Raw genomic sequence first — 22,303 nt, 5'->3', positions numbered from 1 at the left:
GATTTGTGGGAATTTTTAATTTGCTTTGGTATGGCATGGTTACCAAAAGTCTTTCCTATTTCATTCTCCATGTTTTTATGGTCAAGAAATATTTTATACATGTGTATTGCATAAGGACCTAATATAGGATGCAAGCTGATAGAACATTCAACAAGAGGTAAGAAATTATACTCTAACATAAAATTTCTAACATGACATGCTATTTATCTGTTTAATACTTCTTGCTGTGCACAACATAAAATCAGTTTGTCATAACCTTAAAGCATTATTTTCTGGTTCTGAACGCTCCAGAATAAATTGCCATTCTTTGACTTTCTCAAGTATAAAAATGAAAACTGGATTTTTTTTCTTAGAAAAGATGAATTACCCTAGCTTGACAGAGGGTAATTAGCATACCCAATGCAAGTTAAGAGAATGGGTTGACAAGCACAAAGAAGACTAAGAAAACATGAGCACATTTTGCATGTGTTTTAATACGTAAATGATTAAAAACATTACTATATATGTTAATTGCCACCAACTTCAACACAACCCTATTGGAAGACAATATTAAGTCACGGAAAACAGTACATCTTTAATTATTTGTCTATTCTATAAACAAGTTTAATTGGAATCTAAAAACAGCAAGGGACAAAAGCTCAGTTCATTAGGGACCAACTAACTGTAAAGGGCAGATAAAAACCTTTTGTCTGATACAGATGTACCTCCCGAGCACCATCAGAGAGCATCAGGCAGCACACTAATCAGTAATAAGAGGTGTTCTCATTATTAAGCTTATAAAGCATAAACCAGGTCACCACAAGCTTTGAAGGTACTGATCATCAATTATTTCGCTAATTGTTTGTTCTGTTTGCATGTCTCAGGGTAAAAGGAAAAAGTCACTGAAGCGAAAAAGAGACACCAATAATTGCTACCTCAGTGACAGTTGGTTTTTAGTATCTCATTATTTATGATTTGTTTTGTTGTGCATATGTGACTTTAAGTCTACTGTATTAATGTATACCCAAGAAGCCTACTGGGTAACACTTGCAAAAGAATTATACAAATTAATCAGCAAACTCAGGCATAGAATTTGCCCTGCAAAGTCCTATAAGACTGTTAATAACTCTGTGTGCGTGTGTGTGTGTGTGTGTGTGTGTGTGAATCTAGCAACCCTCACCTACGGTGCATTGAATTTCTGCTGCTGGGGAAGTGTTATATAGCATGTTGCAGCATAAAATGCCATTGCCATTTTGTTTTCAAGAATCACAAGACATGTGGGACTGTCCTAAAAAGTATATAAACCTCCTTAAAGAACAACAACTACAACTTTAGGATTATTATTAAGTTAAAGATGATATGAGGCAAAAAAAAAGCTAGAATATCATGGAATTCAGAAATAGAATTTAATTTTCTCAGTTCTAACCATGAAGCTAAGTGGCACTTTGAACAAAAGCATCACTTACTTAGAACTTGGGGCAATGGGTGGGGGGTGTCATTGGTTCAAAAAGCAGCTATTTCTGGACATTTTTAAGGTGTAAGGCAAAACTTCTATTTTAGTCTTCCTTCTATCCATTAAAGTTCCATTAACAGATTAAATATTACCTGAAATCAAAGGCTATATAATTATTAAGCTGAAAACAGAATAAATTCTCTAACAAAGCATGTTTTTAAATGTGTATACAGAAATGTACATTGACTTTTTCAAGGTTAAGGAAACTCATGGAAGTTGTCTATGTATTTAGTATGCCAAAAAGATCACTATTTTGTTTACATTAGACTTCCAGAATACCTTTCTGAAAAGAAAACATTCCTTTGTGGAATTTTTTCTTCATTCTTTCCATTTCCTACCCTCCTCCCTACATCTGACTTAAATGCTGCCAAGAGTATAAAACTGATAGGGTCTTGCTTTTGAAGAGTTAATTTGTTTACGACAGATATCAAACTGAAATACTTAGGTTCTGAGTAAAGAGAAGAATGGTCCTGGTCAGAAGGAATAAAAGTAAAAAATTACTATTGCATTAAATGTCAAATCTAAAAACTGGACAAAGTCCATGCCCTCCTCAATGGAATCACCTTTCTCTAGCAAACTGTGCTAACAGGAATAAACTGGTATGATAATATCTCTTACTGCAAAGAAAGTAAAGCCCAATTCATCTTCTGAACAGACAAAAGGACATTATTAAAAGATAGTTTCCTTGCAAAATTAACATGGGGAAAAGAGTTGTTTAAGTATTTTGTAGGAGAATGGATTTCAGGTAACTGCACCTGTACTGTGGAAAATTACTCTTCAATTATACATAGTAATTAGAGCTGTTGTTTAACTGTTCTGAGAAACCTGCAGCGTGCTGAAAGGTGCATGCAACTCATGGAAAGATTCTGTCACCGGGAGTAGGTGAAGGAAGAGGATTTGAGATAGAAAGCAGAATAAAAGAGAAACTTGCTAGAGAACAGGTCTTTGTACAGGACTCAGCTGAGACACAGAGAGCAACTATTAAAATATATTTGCTCATCATTTACAGTGTTCTTAGCATGGTGATAAAATTACTGAAATTTATGTCATTAAAAGGGGCTTCCCTGGTGGCTCAGTGGTGAAGAATCTGCCTGCCAATCTTGCCAATGTATTTGGCATGGTTTGATCCCTGGGTCAGAAAGATCCAGTATTCTTCCCTGGGAAATCCTATGGACAGAGGAGCCTGGCAGGCTACAGTCCATGGGGGTATCAAAGAGTCACATATACTTAGTGATGAAATAAAAACTTCATTAAAATCTCTTCATTGCACAAAAGAGTCCAGAAGGATATCGGCCCATGACCTGTGTGGTGAGACTAAAGGTAATTTTTATTTTCATCTTGTTCGTTACATATATATATATACACACACACATATATTCTCCTGGAATGAACAATATACTCATTAGAAAGGAGTCACTTTGACTGTTTTGGTGCTTTTTAAAATTAAATACGATATAATATGAAATATCTTCCAAGCATTAAGTGAATATTATTTTGAAACATTCTCTTAAAAAATCTCTTCATTGAAAATGAAAAACTGTGCTAAGTGGCTACATACACTTATTAATGGTCACATCACTTTAACTTTAGGCTTTTATTTTTATTTTTTTTTTAATTTTATTTTATTTTTAAACTTTACATAATTGTATTAGTTTTGCCAAATATCAAAATGAATCCGCCACAGGTATACATGTGTTCCCCATCCTGAACCCTCCTCACTCCTCCCTCCCCATACCATCCCTCTGAGTCGTCCCAGTGCACCAGCCCCAAGCATCCAGTATTGTGCATCAAACCTGGACTGGCAACTCGTTTCATACATGATATTTCACATGTTTCAATGCCATTCTCCCAAATCTTCCCACCCTTGCCCTCTCCCACAGAGTCCATAAGACTGTTCTATACATCAGTGTCTCTTTTGCTGTCTTGTACGCAGGGTTATTGTTACCATCTTTCTAAATTCCATATATATGCGTTAGTATACTGTATTGGTGTTTTTCTTTCTGGCTTACTTCACTCTGTATAATAGGCTCCAGTTTCATCCACCTCATTAGAACTGATTTAAATGTATTCTTTTTAATGGCTGAGTAATACTCCATTGTGTATATGTACCACAGCTTTCTTATCCATTCATCTGCTGATGGATATCTAGGTTGCTTCCATGTCCTGGCTATTATAAACAGTGCTGCGATGAGCATTGGGGTACACGTGTCTCTTTCCCTTCTGGTTTCCTCAGTGTGTATGCCCAGCAGTGAGATTTCTGGGTCATAAGGCAGTTCTATTTCCAGTTTTTTAAGGAATCTCCACACTGTTCTCCATAGTGGCTGTACTAGTTTGCATTCCCACCAACAGTGTAAGAGGGTTCCCTTTTCTCCACACCCTCTCCAGCATTTATTACTTGTAGACTTTTGGATCGCAGCCATTCTGACTGGTGTGAAATGGTACTTTAGGCTTTTAGACTTTGCTCAGGCTAATTTTCGGAGAAGAGTACTGGCACCCCACTCCAGTACTCTTGCTTGGAAAATCCCATGGACGGAGGAGCCTGGTAGGCTGCAGTCCATGGGGTCGCTAGATTGAGCGACTTCACTTTCACCTTTCACTTTCATGCATTGGAGAAGGAAATGGCAACCCACTCCAGTGTTCTTGCCTGGAGAATCCCAGGGACGGGGAGCCTGGTGGGCTGCCTTCTATGGGGTCACACAGAGTCAGACACGACTGAACCGACTTAGCAGCAGCAGCAACAGCAGGCTAATTTTAAAATTAGCTTTAATGAGACCAAAGTAAAGCACCTAAGGTGCATTCTTGCCATATTAGATACTTCTTAGTGGCAAACTCTCTATTCCTAACACTCAAGGTTTCCAATGATTCAGCTGATAATGAATAAAAATGACTCAGGCAGAAATCCCTTCATTTCACTCCAGTTGTCTTACTCGCCTCCTTAGTTGGATGCATCAACACAATTTTGAAACGTGATTTTTTTTCATACATATAGCAATTCTCCTTGATAGCATTTGTCACACTGAAACCATAATCATGACTAAAAGGAAATAACTTCAGTAAAATATGATTAAGGTCATCAGGTTACAATATCCATATTCCATGAAATCTGTGAGAGAGGAGCCTGTGTCCTATTTCTTCTGCATTTCTGTCATCATCATCATCATCCTTGTCCACAAAAATAATAAAATGAATTGATCAACTGCTACATAACTGTTGTAAAACTGAGCACAATGATGCTTCATTCAGTATTTGCTAGTTTAAAAAGTAAATTCATCGAATCATAACTACTAATACCAATTGATAAAATCCAAGTTCCATGAACTCCAGCATTTCTCTTTCACTTATCCTATCCTTAGATGAACTGTCAACTAGATATTTGTTCCTGGGACGATCCTTTTACTTGTCTCTCTCTCATTCATTGTATCAGTGACTGAGTGACACCAGGCATCACGAGCTTCCATTTGCAAGTAGTGGTTGCAATTAATTGTTGATACTGATGTGAAACCCATACTGCATGCTTTATCTTATTCTGAGGCTCATAACTGAGGTGTCTGTGTTTTCTGCCTTCATTTTCTAGCCTTTCAGTGAGATAGGAAGCACAATTTAAAAACATCACCTCCCTCAGGACCGATTGTGCTTTGGAACTCCCACTGAAGTCAATAGGTGCTTTGTGTACACTCAGTGTGAACTCATAATGAGCAGAGTTGATGAGAATCCAGTTTTCCAAGGATGACTAGTGCTGAGTCTTCAAGGTCATTCATCATTTTCATCTGAGATGGGAGACCCTTTATTTGCACTCTCTTCTCAAATAGGTACACAATTAAAGGAAGAATTATTCCTCCCAGTGGCAATCACTTTATTAACAAAGGGCACGTTGAGCCCCCAACTCCTCTCACTGCCAGATGGTCTGTGTGCCCAGGCAACTGAAGGCAGCCTCAATGAATATCTTACTTTCTGCCTCAGAACGGCTGGCTCTATTACTACTCTTCTGGCAACAAGTGAAAGGAAATCCTCCTTGTAGTTTTGCACTGCATTATTTAATTTTCTCTGTAAACTCTGAATCAATAAAAGTGGCACCTTTTAGGTTGTCCATCCAATAATTGGGTTCAAATTAACATTTTTTTAAATGCTAAAAATCCAAGATTATGAGCCCATGATTGGAGTGGTCTGCTTTAGCCCGGGTTGAGTAGCTGTTATGATGTAAATAAAAAGCTTTCATCCTGCATAGTATGCTTCTTATTAACTTTCATTAAACATAGTCAAATAGCACAGAGCTTATAGCAGTTTGTAAGATGTATTCAATAGTAGAATTCTTTTCTTCTGACAATGTCATTAAACTTAACACTACTGAAATTCTCATTGTGTGTTAAATATAATTAAGATGTTCTTGATCAAACTTGTGGACAAAGTCCTCCCTACCCAAAAGAATACCATTCTTTTCTACACAGTGTTATATCAAGGATAAGGAAAGTTCCTTAAGAGGAAGATGGTATTGAAGAAAATTAACAAAAGATATTGTCTGTCTTCTTTCCTTCCCTATGTGGGCTTCCCTCATAGCTCAGTTAGTAAATCATCTGCCTGCAATGCAGGAGACCCAGGTTCGATTCCTGGGTAGGGAAGATCCCCTGGAGAAGGAAATGGCAATCCACTCCAGTGTTCTTGCCTGGAGAATCCCATGAACAGAGGAGCCTGGAGGGCTACAGTCCATGGGATCACAAGAGTTGGACACGACTTAGCAACTAAATCACTAAACCACCACCATTGTCTGTGTTACTAATGATATGATAGGCTATGATGCACCAACCAAAAACCCCCCAAATCTCAAAGAGATAATACAGTAAAAGTTTACAGTTACACTTCCCATGTGGTTGCATTGCTCTCCCATATTGCTGTTGTCCAAATGTTAACCGAATGGCCTCCTTCTTGTAGCTATGCCACCTGAAACATTTGTCTTCCAAGGTCACCGCAGGCAGGAAAGAGAGAAGCGGAAGGAGGAGAGAAGCTTTAAAATGACCAGCAATGATATGCACACCTTCCATAGTGTAGCTATTGGCTACAAGTAGTCATATGACAACAGATTCACAGAAAGGGAGGATTGAAAATGTGGGGGACATATGGCTACTGAACGGCTGATAACTAATGCTACCATATTTTCCAAACAACAAGGAAAAAGAGATGAGCTAAAATTAGGATGAATACTTACTATCACAAATGCCCACAGGAGCCCTGATACATGCTAAGTTGGGGTTTGCCATGATGAAAAATAAAAACACAAAGCAAACAATCAAGAAAACCCCCAGGCAGGACTACTCTCCTCAAGGAGCTTCTCAGCTAAGTGCCTTTGGAAAATCTGATAGCTTCTCCGAGTCTCATTCTTCCTATCTACAGCGCAGGAGGAAAAAAAAGTGATAAGAATTAAATGAGATGTTGTTGTTTAGTTACTAAGTCGTGTCTGGCTCTTTTGTGACTCCATGGCCTGTAGCCTGCCAGGCTCCTCTGTCCATGGGATTTCCAAGGTAAGAATACCGGAGTGGGTTGCTATTTCCTTCTCCATTAAGTAAGATAACATATGTTAGACACATAAAAGAATGCCTCACACATTTTAGGTACAAAGTTAAGTGTTATTTTTCTCTCACAAATAACAATATAGATATAAATATTATTTACAGTTAAATACTACTTTCCCTGGAAGAACATGTCAGGCAGTAATTAAGAGAATGGATTTTAGAGTTCAGTAGTCTTGACTTAAGGTGAACTGTAGCTTCCCTATAGCTCAAATGGTAAAGAATCTGCCTGTGAGGCAAGAGACCAGGGTTCAATCCCTGGGTTGGGAAGTTCCTCTGGAGAAGGGAATGGCAATCCACTCCAGTATTCTTACCTGGGGAATTCCATGGACAGAGAAGCCTGGAGGGCTACAGCCTAAGGTGAACTGAGCCACTTAATCTCTGCCTTTCTGTGTATGCCCTCCATACAAACTACACAGCAGGAACAAGTTAGCTTATCCCTGCGCTAAGTTTTTTTTCCGGTATAAAAAAGATGTTCAAGGAAATTTAATTATACCAAGCAGTGTAGTTCAGAGAATCATCAGCAAGGCAATTCTAGCTAGTCCCACTGCTTTGTACCTCAGTACTGTAAATGATCATGAAGCCTCCAACCCTGCCAGCCTCAGTCTGATCTGGTCCAATATTTTTTTGGGCTCCAAAATCACTGCAGATGGTGACTGCAGCCATGAAATTAAAAGACGCTTATTCCTTGGAAGGAAAGTTATGACCAACCTAGATAGCATATTCAAAAGCAGAGACATTACTTTGTCAACAAAGGTCCGTCTAGTCAAGGCTATGGTTTTTCCTGTGGTCATGTATGGATGTGAGAGTTGGACTGTGAAGAAGGCTGAGTGCCGAAGAATTGATGCTTTTGAACTGTGGTGTTGGAGAAAACTCTTGAGAGTCCCTTGGACTGCAAGGAGATCCAACCAGTCCATTCTGAAGGAGATCAGCCCTGGGATTTTTTTGGAAGGAATGATGCTAAAGCTGAAACTCCAGTACTTTGGCCACCTCGTGCGAAGAGTTGACTCATTGGAAAAGACTCTGATGCTGGGAGGGATTGGGGGCAGGAGGAGAAGGGGATGACAGAGGACGAGATGGCTGGATGGCATCACTGACTCGATGGACGTGAGTCTGAGTGAACTCTGGGAGTTGGTGATGGACAGGGAGGCCTGGCGTGCTGCGATTCGTGGGGTCGCAAAGAGTCGGACATGACTGAGCGACTGAACTGGACTGAACTTGACACAGATAATGTTTGTTCTTCTTTAAACCTAAACCCAGTCACATAGGTAATGTCTACCCCTGTTATCTTCTGACTCTTTAAAGGTGGCTCCTAGCATTAGCCTGGGGCTTCCCAGGTAGCTCAGCTGGTAAAGAATCCGCCTGCAATGCAGGAGACCCCGGTTCAATTTCTGGGTGGGGAAGTTCCCTTGGAGAAGGGATAGGCTACCTACTCCATTATTCTTGGGCTTCCCTGGTGGGTCAGATGGTAAAGAATCCTCCTGGAATGCAGGAGATCTGGGTTCAATCCCTGGGTTGGGAAGAACCCCTGGAAAAGGGCATGGCAACCCACTCCAGTATTCTTGCCTAGAGAATCCCCAGGAACATAGGAGCCTGACAGGCTACAGTCCATGGGGTCACAAAGAGTCAGACATGACTGAGCAACTAAGCACAGCACAGCACAGTATCAGTCTCGGGCCTTCAGCATGCCCAACTGCTCCCATGAGCCCCAAAATATGAGAGTGAGTTCACAGAGATGGACAGTAGTTAATCAGGATATTACCTGATTTATTTAAAGGAAAGAGGAGATTCTGGGGCAAAAGTCTTGGCCTTGGCACAGGTGAATTTAAGATGCAAATTATATATATAAAGAGATGTGATAAACTATAAAAGGCAGAGAATGTATAGAGGGCTTTGATTTTAACTTGCACTGAAAGAAGCAAAAGGAAAGGATACCTACAGATTAAATAGTCATGTTTGTGCTTCTGTTGTTGTAGTTCTCCCTGCTTCACGTTTTTAAAGGACAGGGGAAAAAAACCCCAAAAAACTATGTTCTAACTCTGTGCTATTTTGTTTGTAAAGATAATTAGTGGGATACTTAGCAGCTTATTTTATATAGTCTCCTTGAAGTATTTCCTTTTTTGCTATTGTTCAAATTTTTGTGACTCTGCTCTGCAATCGGACTATAAATTTACTAAGATATGAAAAGGTTCCTCTTGCATCTCATGTCAGTGTTAAATAGAACAGGCTTTGTCAACAGACAGATCTGAGTTTGAATCCTAATGCTCCACAACACATGTAACCCTAAGTAAATTAGTTAACTGTTCTGATTTTTTGTTGGCTCATCTGTGCAAAAGAGAATAATATTTATATACTGTGTTGAATACTATCCCCTAAAGATTAATTTCCTTCCACAAGCCTCAGAATGTGACCTTATTTGGGGATAGGAATGTTACAGATATAATTATTTCAGATGAGGTCACAGTGAAGTAGGGTGGACCCTTAATCCAAAATGCCTGGTACCCAGGGCTTCCCTACTGATCTAGTAGTTCAGAATCTGCCAGTCAATGCAGGGGACATGGGTTTGATTCCTGGTATGGGAAGATCCCACATCCCTAAAAGTAACTAAGTCCATGCACCACAACTACTGATTCAGTGTTCTAGAGCCCAAGAGCTACAAGTGTTGAGCCCACGCACCACAACTATTGAAGCCCATGCATCTAGAGCTCATGCTCTGCAGCAAGAGAAGCCACCACAATGAGAAGCCCGTGCACCCCAGCTAGAGGGTAGCCTTTACTCTCTGTCACTAGAGAAAGCCCACGCACATTGAAAAATAAATAAGTAAATAAATCTCAAAAATGACTGGAATCCTCATAAGAAAAGGAGAACATCATATGGAGACACAGACACAGAAGGCAGAAGGCCAGGTGGTGACAGAGGCAGAGACTGGAATTAGGAAATTGTGCAAGCCAAAGAACATTAGGATTGTTGCAACCATCAGAAGCTCAGAAAGAAGCATGGAATAGATTCTCCCTCTGAACCTCAAAGAAGAAAGCAACCCTGCCAAACCTTGATTCTGTACTTCTGGCCTGAAGAATGAAGACAAAATGCTAGTTGCAAAACTAGTCCAGCCACTATGGAGAACAGTGTGGAGATTCCTTAAAAAACTGGAAATAGAACTGCCTTATGATCCAGCAATCCCACTGCTGGGCATACACACCAAGGAAACCAGAAGGGAAAGAGGCATGTGTACCCCAATGTTCATCGCAGCACTGTTTATAATAGCCAGGACATGGAAGCAACCTAGATGTCCATCAGCAGATGAATGGATAAGAAAGCTGTGGTACATATACACAACGGAGTATTACTCAGCCATTAAAAAGAATACATTTGAATCAGTTCTAATGAGGTGGATGAAACTGGAGCCTATTATACAGAGTGAAGTAAGTCAGAAAGAAAAACACCAATACAGTATATTAGTGGAAACAGTGTCAGACTTTATTTTTTGGGGCTCCAAAATCACTGCAGATGGTGACTGCAGCCATGAAATTAAAAGACGCTTACTCCTTGGAAGGAAAGTTACGACCAACCTAGGTAGCATATTCAAAACCAGAGACATTACTTTGCCAACAAAGGTCCATCCAGTCAAGGCTATGGTTTTTCCTGTGGTCATGTATGGATGTGAGAGTTGGACTGTGAAGAAGGCTGAGTGCCGAAGAATTGATGCTTTTGAACTGTGGTGTTGGAGAAGACTCTTGAGAGTCCCTTGGACTGCAAGGAGATCCAACCAGTCCATTCTGAAGGAGATCAGCCTTAGGATTTCTTTGGAAGGAAGAATGCTAAAGCTGAAACTCCAGTACTTTGGCCACCTCATGCGAAGAGTTGACTCATTGGAAAAGACTCTGATGCTGGGAGGGATTGGGGCAGGAGAAGGGGACGCCAGAGGATGAGATGGCTGGATAGCATCACTGACTCAATGGACATGAGTCTGGGTGAACTCCGGGAGTTGGTGATGGAGAGGGAGGCCTGGGGTGCTGCAATTCATGGGGTCGCAAAGAGTCGGACACGACTGAGTGACTGAACTGAACTGAACTGAACTGAACACATATATATGGAATTTAGAAAGATGGTAATGATGACCCTATATGTGAGACAGCAAAAGAGACACAGATGTAAAGAAGAGACTTTTGGACTCTGTGGGAGAAGGCAAGGGTGGGATGATTCAATAGCATTGAAACATGTATATTATCATATGTGAAATAGATCACCAGCCCAGGTTCAATGCATGAGACAGGGTGTTCAGGGCTGGTGCACTGGGATGCGGAGAGAGGTGGGAGGGAGGTTCAGGATGGGGAACACATGTACACCCATGGCTGAATCATGTCAATGTATGGCAAAAACCACTACAATATTGTAAAGTAATTCACCTCCAATTAAAATAAGTTAATTTAAAAAAGACAATATAGAGGAATAGAAAAAAAAAGTACCCAATATACTCTGAAATTGGAAGCTATTGACAGTCCAGGAATTAAGTTCTCTAAGCACAGGAGCCCTGTCTGTCTTATTCACTGAGCCCCCTGTCTTTGGCAGAGGGTTTGCAAATAGGAGCCATCCAATAAATATTTGTTAAGTGATAAAATGAACTAGGTTAGATATATCTTCTTCCTCAGATTTTCGAAATTTTTAAATGGGATTATGTTGTATGTTGATCCCAAGCACCAGCTTAAGTTTCATCCTTTCCTTGTTTTCAAATTTAATCAGTGTAAGCACTACATGCACTGGGAAAGTTATTTCAACACTAGTTTCACAGACACTCAAACACTAGTTCATCATGTTTTATGGTCTATTAAATTAATTTCTCTAGAGCCAAATTCCTCTAATTGCAAGCTATCTTGTAAATCTCTGTCATATTTTCTTACCTACATTTGATGCTATATACCATTTACTCCATGCAATAACTGCCTAAACCACTTAACAAACTGGAGCATATTACGTTTATTTCTTCCTATTTAGGTTAAAATTTATACTTGAGGATACATTTCCTTGACTAAAAATAAGGAAAAAAGAAGAAAAAAATTCTTACTTCCTCAGAAAAATTCAGGTATTCTAACAACAATACAAACCTACAGTGGAAATCACTGATGGGAAGCCTCAGATTATTGGAAGGCAATGGCACCCCACTCCAGTACTCTTGCCTGGAAAATCCCATGGACGGAGGAGCCTGGTAGGCTGCAGTCCATGGGGTCGCTGAGGGTCGGACATGACTGAGCGACTTCACCTTCACTTTTCACCTTCATGCATTGGAGAAGGAAATGGCAACCCACTCCTGCGTTCTTGCCTGGAGAATCCCAGGGACGGGGGAGCCTGATGGGCTGCCGTCTATGGGGTTGCACAGAGTCAGACACGACTGAAGTGACTTAGCAGCAGCAGCAGTAGCAGCAGCAGCAAACTGAAGTCTCAGGTTGGCTCTTCTAATTTATACCTAATAAATGAATCCTTAGAGGAGGAAAAAGGTAAAAAATATATGAGGGCAACAACTTTCATGAAATGTTGCAGGTGTCTCTCATGAGAATAAACATAAGAAAGTAAATCAGAAAATAAATCCCCTTGAGAAAGAAGCTGTATGCCCCAAATACTGACAGAGTATGAAACTAAATTACAACATAAGTTCCAACATAATTTAGTTTATTTTGTTTTCTAAATTTTACTACCTTTAAGCAATAATACTTTTATCCAAGGCTCAAAGCAGAACTGTGAAACTTATTGAAATAGGCTTCTTGAAGATATTTCTAACATGAGCAAAATCAGAGAACATCTCAGAAAATTATACCCTTTCAAGAAGAAGCAACTGCAGAGAACTGGGTTATGTACTTGAACTAAATGAAACCAAAGGCTTGAATTTCTCCCATTATTTTTGTAAAAAGGAAAGTTCATTTTATATTACTCTAGACAAGTGGGCTGTGATAGTCAGTTAATAATGTGATACTACACTGTCCTTGCTTTGCTGCAAACTGCCTCTTTGTCATTTTGAATGTTTATCAATGCTATGAAAAGACTTAATTATATAACATAATGCAAAATATATTAAACAATATGGAACTAGATGCAGTCTCTCACATTTCAAAACCTTTTTCCAACATTTTTGCAAGGCAGGTACTCAATAGTATCACCTCAATTATTCTGATAAAATGGCTAAATAATAGGAAACTTAAGCTCAAAGTAGTTGCTGCTGTCACTATTAACTTTTATCTTTAATTAAAACAAATTAATTCATGATTATTACATTAAAAAAGAAAAAGTATATTTAATAAAATTCCATCACCCAGGAATAGGCACTGTTATTATTTCACATTCTTCCCATTAGAAAAAATACACACATGTATGTGTTTTTTTCAATCAAAAAATGAGACTACATATTATTCTATAATTCTATATATATGTATATATGCCTGTATATACACATACACATACATACATACATATGGAGAGAGAGGGGGAGGAAGGGAGCACATGCAAGAAAGCATCATTCTATGGCAAAATTACAAATCTACAACATCATTTTAATGACAGTATGATATTACAAAAAATTGCTATAGTATAATGTATCTAATTTCTCCTATGTTGCCTGATATTCAAGGCATTTCCATTGTCTTGCTATTACAAACAATGCTGTGGTAAAAGTATCATTATACATAACCTTTGTTTAGCCACTCAATTTTTTTCCTTCAGTTAACACCTTAGAAGTAGAACTGTTGTGTCAAATGGATTATCTTAGGGTTTTTGATAGTACCGCCAGGTTGCACCCCAGACACATGATATCAATTCACACTCCTACCAAAAATGCAAGAGCATATTTATTTCTTCATATTTCCATCAGTTCATAGTCCTCTTTTTAAATTGTTGTCAATCTGATAACTACAGGATGGTATCTTAATAGGTGATAAATTCAAGATACATATATATTTAAAAAACTAAATAAATGACTAAAAGAACAAAACAAATAAGCCAATAAAGGAGATAAAATGGAATTACAAAAAGTAATTAATTAATATAAAAAAATAAAACAGAAAAAGGTAACAAAGAATAGATAGGACAAAAAGCAAATAGCAAGATGAGACATAAACCTAAAAACATCAATAGTAATATTAAATGTAAATGGTTCAAATGTTATAATTAAAAGACCAAAATTATCAAACTAGATTTAAAAAATCCAACCATATGCTACTAACAAGAATCACACTAATATAAAGACATAAAGGGTTAAAATTAAAAAGATGAAAAATTAAATACTATAATTTGTAGTTGTTCAGTTGCTGACTCTTTGTGACCCCATGGACTGCAGCACGCCAGGCTTCCTTGTCCTTCACCATCTCCTGGAGCTTGCTCAAACTCATGTCCATTGAATCAATGATGCCACCCAACTATCTCATCCTCTGCCGCCCTCTTCTCCTCTTACCCTTCATCAGGGTCTCTTTCCAGCATCAGGGTCTTTTCCAATGAGTTGAGTCTTCACATGAGGTGGCCAAAGTATTGGAGCTTCAGCTTCAGCATCAGTCTTTCCAATGGATACTCAGAGTTGACTTTCTTTAAGACTGACTGGTTTGATCTCCTTGCTGTCCAAGGGACTCTCAAGAGTCTTCTCTAGTACACAATTCAAAAGCATCATACCATATGTATACTATATGATATACGATACATATAGTAAACCTTACATACTATACATAGTATACTACAGTAGGTATACATAGTATGTATACCATATTATACATACCATACTAACATCAGGCAAAAAAACTGAAGTGACATATTTAATATAAGATGAAATAGATTTCAGAGCATAGCATATTATCTAGATAAAGAGGGTCATTTCATAATGATAAAAGGGTCAATTCAGAAGGAAAATATAAAAGCCCTAAAGGTTTATGCACCTAATAATAGGGCTTCAAAATGTATGAAGCAAAAAAATTTCAAAATTTAAAGGGTATAAAAAAAGACTAATCCACATAATCAAGGATTCTAATACCTGTCTCTCAATAACTGATAGAACAAGTAAAAAATGACTGATAGAACAAGTAGAAAGTTTTTAAGGGTTAGAAGAATCATGACACTATCAGTTATCTTGACCTAAGATATCTGACATTTATAGACTATTACATGGAATAACAGAAAACAATTCTTTTTATGGAAGATTTACAAAGACAGACTATATTTGGGGCCATTAAAATTTTAGTAAATTTAAAAGGATTCAAATATATAAAATATATTTCCTGATCACACTAAATGAAAGACATGTTTAATGAAAACTCCCTAGAAAATTCCCAAATAGCTATAAGTTAAACAGAAAACTCCTAAGTAAACTATGTGTCAAAATGTATAATAAAGGATATTAACAGTTTTAGACTGGATGAAAATGAAAATATAACATACCAAAATTTGTGGGAGAGTTGGACTGTGAAGAAGGCTGAGTGCTGAAGAACTGATGCTTTTGAACTGTGGTGTTGGAGAAGACTCTTGAGAGTCCCTTGGACTGCAAGGAGATCCAACCAGTCCATTCTGAAGGAGATTAGCCCTGGGATTTCTTTGGAAGGAAGGATGCTAAAGCTGAAACTCCAGTACTTTGGCCACCTCAAGCGAAGAGTTGACTCATTGGAAAAGACTCTGATGCTGGGAGGGATTGGGGGCAGGAGGAAAAGGGGACGACAGAGGATGAGATGGCTGGATGGCATCACTGACTCGATGGACGTGAGTCTGAGTGAACTCTGGGAGTTGGTGATGGACAGGGAGACCTGACGTGCTGCAATTCATGGGGTCGCAAAGAGTCGGACACGACTGAGCGACTGAACTGAACTGAACTGATGCTAGAAGAAAATCTGTAGCACTAAACACCTGAATTAAGTAAAAAAAAAAAAAAGGATTCTTAAATAAATGTCTTGAGTATCTATACTAAAAAATGAGGAAAAGAAAGAGCAAATGAAATCCAAAATAAACAGAAGAAAGAAAATAATAAAGATCGGATTGGGAAAAAATAAGCTAGAAAATAAAAAATCAATAAAAACATTAAGCTGTTTCTCTGAAAAATTAATAAAACTGATAATCTTCTAATCACACTTTTCAAGAAAAAAAGATCCATATTACCAATATCAAGAATGTCATATTACCAATATCAATATACCAATATCAAGAAAGTATAATTACTATACATCCTATGAGATTAAAATCTTAAGAAGCACAACAATTTAGATGAAAAGGACAATTTCTTGAAAGATACAAACTATCAAAGCCCAATCAAGAAATAAACTGAAGCCTTCTCTAGTTGTTACTTCATTTGCAATTTAAAGCCTTCTCACAAAGATAAGTTCAGACCTGGATAGTTTCACTAATGAATAGTAGTAAACATTTAAGAAAGTAACAATACCAATTCTACATGAACTTTTACAGAAAAATTAAAAGAAGGAACACTTGCCATGACTGAAGTCATGAAATTAAAAGATGCTTCCTCCCTGGAAGAAAACCAATGACAAACCTAGATAGAGTATTAAAAAACAGAGGCATTACTTTGCCAACAAAGGTCCATATAGTCAAAACTATGATTTTTCCAGTAGTCATGTACAGATGTGAGAGTTGGACAATAAAAAAGGCTGAGCACTGAAGAACTGATGCTTTTGAACTGTGGTGTTGGAGAAGACTCTTGAGAGTCCCTTGGACTGCAAAGAGATTCAACCAGTCCATCCTAAAGGAAATCAACCTTGAATATTCATTGGAAGGACTGATGCTGAAGCTGAAGCTCCAATACTTTGGCCACCTTATACGAAGAGCCAACTCATTGAAAAAGACTCTGATGCTGGGAAAGATTGAAGACAGAAGGAGATGGGGACAACAGAGGATGAGATGGTTGGATGGCATTGTCGACTCAATGGACATGAGTTTGAGCAAACGCCGAGATGGTGAAGAACAGGGAAGCCTGGCATGCTGCAGTCCATGGGGTTGCAGAGTCAGACACAGTGACTGAACAACAGGACTTCTCAACTTAGTCTATGAAGATAGCGTCACCCTGATTCCAAAACCAGATGAAGACATCATAAGAAAAGAAAATTATAGACCAATATCCCTCATGACCATAGATGTAAAAGGCCTTAAGTTGCTAGCAAATGAAATAGAAAAAGATAAACATGAATAATATATCATGACTGTGATTTATTTCAGAAATTCAAGCTGGTTTAACTTGAATTCGATTTAAATTCAAGTTGGTTTAACATTCAAAATCAATCAATGCAATTAATCAAATTAACAGATAACCAAATGATCATCTCAATAGAATCATAAAAAGGTATTTAACAAAATCCAACATCTGCTCATGATAAAAACTCTTAACAACAAGGAAATAGAAGGAAATTTCCTCTGCCTGATAAAGGATTTATATATTACAAGCTACATCTAACATCATATTTTATAGTGAAACACTGCCTGCTTTCTTCTTAAGATCAGGAATGAGACACAATGTCTGCTCCAATGACTTTTACTCAACATGATCCTGGATATCCTAAACAGTGTAATGAGGTATGAAAATTAATCAATCAATCATGTAGATATTTATTTGCAGGCAACATTTTCTATGCAGAAAATCCTAGGAAATCGTAAAAAGAGGCAACTAATAAGTGAGTTTACAAGGATTTCAGGATGAAAGATCAATAAACAAAAATTAATTGTATTCCTATCAATATATACCAGCATCAAACAATTGAAAATTAAAATTAAATCAATATAAAAAACTTTCTATAATGCCACCAAAAAATGTAAAAGAGATACATTTTGCTAAATATGTACAAGACCTATACACCAAAAAGTAGAAAACATTGATGAGAAAAATTAAAGAAGATCTAAATATATGGAGAGCTATTCCATGTTCTTGACCCAGAAGACTCAGTATTTCTAGGGTGTCAATTCTTACTAAATTGATCTACAGGTTTAATGCAATCCTAATGAAAACCCTGGGCTTCCCTGGTGGCTCAGCAGTAAAGAATCCTCCTTTCACCATTGCAGGCGACATAGGTTCGATCCCTGGGTCAGGAAGATCTCTTGGAGAAGGTAATAGCAACCCACTCCAGTATTCTTGCCTCGAACCCATGGACAGAGTCTGGTGAGCTAAAAGTGTATGAGGTTGCAAAGTCAGATAAGACTTAGTGACTAAACAACAACAAAATAAAACACCCTGTAAGCATTTTGGTAAAAATTACCAAACTGACTCTAAAATGATGTGGAAATACAAAGAATCTATAGTTCTTTGTAACCTACAGTTACCAAAAGAATTCTGACAAAAACAAAACAAAACAAACAAACAAAAAAAACACAGCTACAGAACTTACATAAAACAAAGCCACAGTGCAATACCACTACATATTACAACAGTCAAAATTAAAAATAGTAATAAAAACTAAAACCCAAAAATCACATTAAGCATTAGCATGGATGTGGAACAACTGGGACTCTCAGAGACTGCTGAAATCATTTCACTTTGGAAACCAGCCTGGTAGTGTCTTAAAAAGTTCAACATACACCTACAACATGACTTATGACCTAGCCATTGCACTCCAGTGTATTTACCTAGGAAATTGAAAACATACGTCCATACAAAACCTTGTACATTAATACTCTGAGAAGCTTTATAACAGCTCACCCTCAAAGGGGTGGGCTGGGGCGGGGGACAATCATCAGTTCAGTTCAGTCGCTCAGTCGTGTCTGACTATTCGCGACCCCAAGAACTGAAGAACGCCAGGCTTCCCTGACCATCCCCAACTCCTGGAGCTTCCTCAAACTCATATCCATAGAGTCAGTGATGCCATCAACCATCACATTCTCTGTCAACTCCTCCTTCTGCCTTCAATCTTTCCCAGCATCCAGGTCTTTTCCAAAGAGTCAGTTCTTCTCATCAGGTGGCCAAAGTATTGCAGTTTCAGCTTCAACATCAGTCCTTCCAATGAATGTTCAGGACTGTTTTCCTTTAGGATTGACTGGGTGGATCTCCTTGCAGTCCAAGGGACTCTCAAGAGTCTTCTCCCAACACCACAGTTCAGAAGCATCAATCTTTTGGTGCTCAGCTTTCTTTATAGTCCAACTCTCAGATCCATACATGACTACTGGAAAAATCAGAGCTTTGACTAGGAAGATATTGGTGGGCAAAGTAATCTCTCTGCTTTTTAATATGCTGTCTAGGTTGGTCATAGCGTTTCTCCCAAGGAGCAAGTGTTTTTTTAATTTCATGGCTGCGGTCACCATCTGCAGTGATTTTGGAGCCCAAATGAATGAAGTCTGTCACTGTTTCCATTGTTTCCCCATCTATCTGCCATGAAGTGATGGGACCAGATGCCATGATCTTAGTTTTCTGATGTTGAGCTTTAAGCCAACTTTTTCACACTCCTCTTTCATTTTCATCAAGAGGTTCTTTAGTTTTTTTTCGTTTTCTGCCATAAAGGTGTTGTCATCTGCATATCTGAGGTTTTTGATATCTCTCCCCATAATCTTGATTCCAGTTTGTGGTTCATCCAGTCCAGCATTTTGGATGATGTACTCTGCATATAAGTTAAACAAGCAGGGTGACCACATACAGCCTTGATGTACTCATTTCCCAATATGGAACCACTCTATTGTTGCATGTCCAGTTCTAACTATTGCTTCTTGACCTGCATACAGATTTCTCAAGAGGCAGGTCAGGTGGTCTGGTATTCCCATCTCTTGAAGAATTTTCCACAGTTTGTTGTGATCCACACAGTCAGAGGCTTTGGTATCCACAGATACAGCCAATAAAACAGAAATAGATACTTTTCTGGAAGTCTTTTGCTTTTATGGTGATCCAATAGATGCTGGCAATTTGATCTCTGGTTCCTCTGCCTTTTCTAAATCCAGCTTGAACATCTGGAAGTTCACAATTCACGTACTGTTGAAGCCCGGCTTGGAGAATTTTGAGAATTACTTTGCTAGTGTGTGAGATGAGTGCAATTGTGTGGTAGTTTGAATATTTTTTGGCATTGCCTTTCTTTGGGACTGGAATGAAACCTGACCTTTTCTAGTCCTGTGGCCACTGCTGAGTTTTCCAAATTTTCTGGCATATTGAGTGCAGCACTTTCACAGCATCACCTTTTAGGATTTGAAATAGCTAAATTGGAATTCCATCACCTGAACTAGCTTTGTTCCTAGTGATGCTTCCTAAAGCCCACTTGACTTCATATTCTAGGATGTCTGGCTAGGTGAGTGATTGTACCATCATGGTTATCTGGGTCATGAAGATCTTTTTTTGTATAATTCTTCTGTGTATTCTTGCCACCTCTTCTTAATATCTTCTGCTTCTGTTAGGTCCATATCATTTCTGTCCTTTATTGTGCTCATCCTTGCATGAAATGTTCCTTTGGTATCTCTAATTTCTTGAAGAGATCTCTAGCCTTTCCCATTCTATTGTTTTCCTCTATTTCTTCGCATTGATCACTGAGGAAGGCTTTCTTATCTGTGCCTGCTATTCTTTGGAACTCTGCATTCAAATAGATATATCTTTCCTTTTCTCCTTTGTCTTTAGTTTCTCTTCTTTTCTCAACTATTTGTAAGCCCTCTTCAGACAACCATTTTTCCTTTTTGCATTTCTTTTTCTTGGGGATGGTCTTGATCACTGCCTCCTGTACGTCGTCACGAACCTCCATCCATACATAGTTCTTCAGGCACTCTATCAGATGTAATCCCTTGAATCTATTTGTTACTTAGACTGTATAATTATAACAAACTTGATTTAGGTCATAACTGAATGTTCTAGTGGTTTTTCCTACTTTGTTCAGTTTAAGTGTGAATTTGACAATAAGAGTTTGTGATCTGAGCCACAGTCAGCTCCTGATCTTGTTTTTGCTGACTGTATAGAGCTTTTCCATCTTTGGCTTCAAAGAATATCATCAATCTGATTTCAGTACTGTTCATCTGGTGATGCTCATGTGTAGAGTCTTCTCTTGTGTTGTTGGAAGAGAGTGTTTGCTATGTGCTATGTGCGTTCTCTGATGTGCGTTCTCTTGGCAAAACTCTGTTAGCCTTTGCCCTGCTTCATTTTGTACTCCAAGGCCAAATTTGCCTGTTACTCCTGGTATCTCTTGACTTCCTATTTTTGCATTCCAGTCCCCTATAATGAAAAGGACATCTTTTTTGGGTGTTAGTTCTAGAAGGTTTTGTAGGTCTTCATAGAACCATTCAACTTCAGCTTCTTCAGCATTACTGGTCGGGACATAGACTTGGATTACTGATATTGAGTGGTTTGCCTTGGAAATAAACAGAGATTATTCTTTCATTTCTGAGATTGCATCCAAATACTGCATTTCAGACTCTTTTGTTGACTACAATGGCTATTCCATTTCTTCTAAGGGATTCTTGCCCACAGTAGTAGATAATGGTCATCTGAGTTAAATTCACCCATTCCAGTCCATTTTAGTTCACTGATTCCTAAAACGTTGTTCACTCTTGCCATCTCCTGTTTGACCACTTTCAATTTGCCTTGATTCATAGACCTAACAGTCTAGGTTCCTATGCAATATTTTTTTACAGCATCAGACTTTATTTCCATCACCAGTCACATCCACAACTGGGTGTTGTTTTTGCTTTGGCTCTGTCTCTTCATTCTTACTGGAGTTATTTCTCCACTGATCTGCAGGAACATATTGGGCACCTACTGACCTTCAGAATTCATCTTTCAGGGTCCTATCTTTTTGCCTTTTCATATCATTCATGGGGTTCTCATGGCAAGACTACTGAAGTAGTTTGCCATTCCCATCTCCAGTGGACCATGTTTTGTCAGAACTCTCCTCCATGACCCATCCATTCTGGGTGGCCCTACATGGCATGGCTCATAGTTTCTTTAAGTTAGACAAGGCTGTGGTCCATGTGATCAGATTGGTTAGTTTTCTGTGATTGTGCTTTTCATTCTGTCTGCCCTCTGATGGAGAAGAATAAGAGGCTTATGGAAACTTCCTGATGGAGAGACTGACTGAGGGGGAAATGGTCTTGTTCTGATGGGCAGGGCCATGCTCAATAAATCTTTAATCCAGTTTTCTCTTGATGGGCGGGGCTGGGTTTTCTCCCTGTTGTTTGACTTGAGGCCAAACTACAGTGGAGGTAATGAAGATAATGGAGACCTCCTTCAAAAGGCCCCACGCATGCACTGCTGCATTCAGTGCCCTCAACCCTTGGATGTGGGGTATCTCTTTTTGGTGGGATCCAACAATCTCCTGTCAATGGTTTTTCAGCAGAG

This window comes from Bubalus bubalis, chromosome 20, assembly GCF_019923935.1.
Source record: "Bubalus bubalis isolate 160015118507 breed Murrah chromosome 20, NDDB_SH_1, whole genome shotgun sequence".
Classification (NCBI taxonomy): Eukaryota; Metazoa; Chordata; class Mammalia; order Artiodactyla; family Bovidae; genus Bubalus; species Bubalus bubalis.
This window is presented reverse-complemented; position numbering follows the sequence as displayed.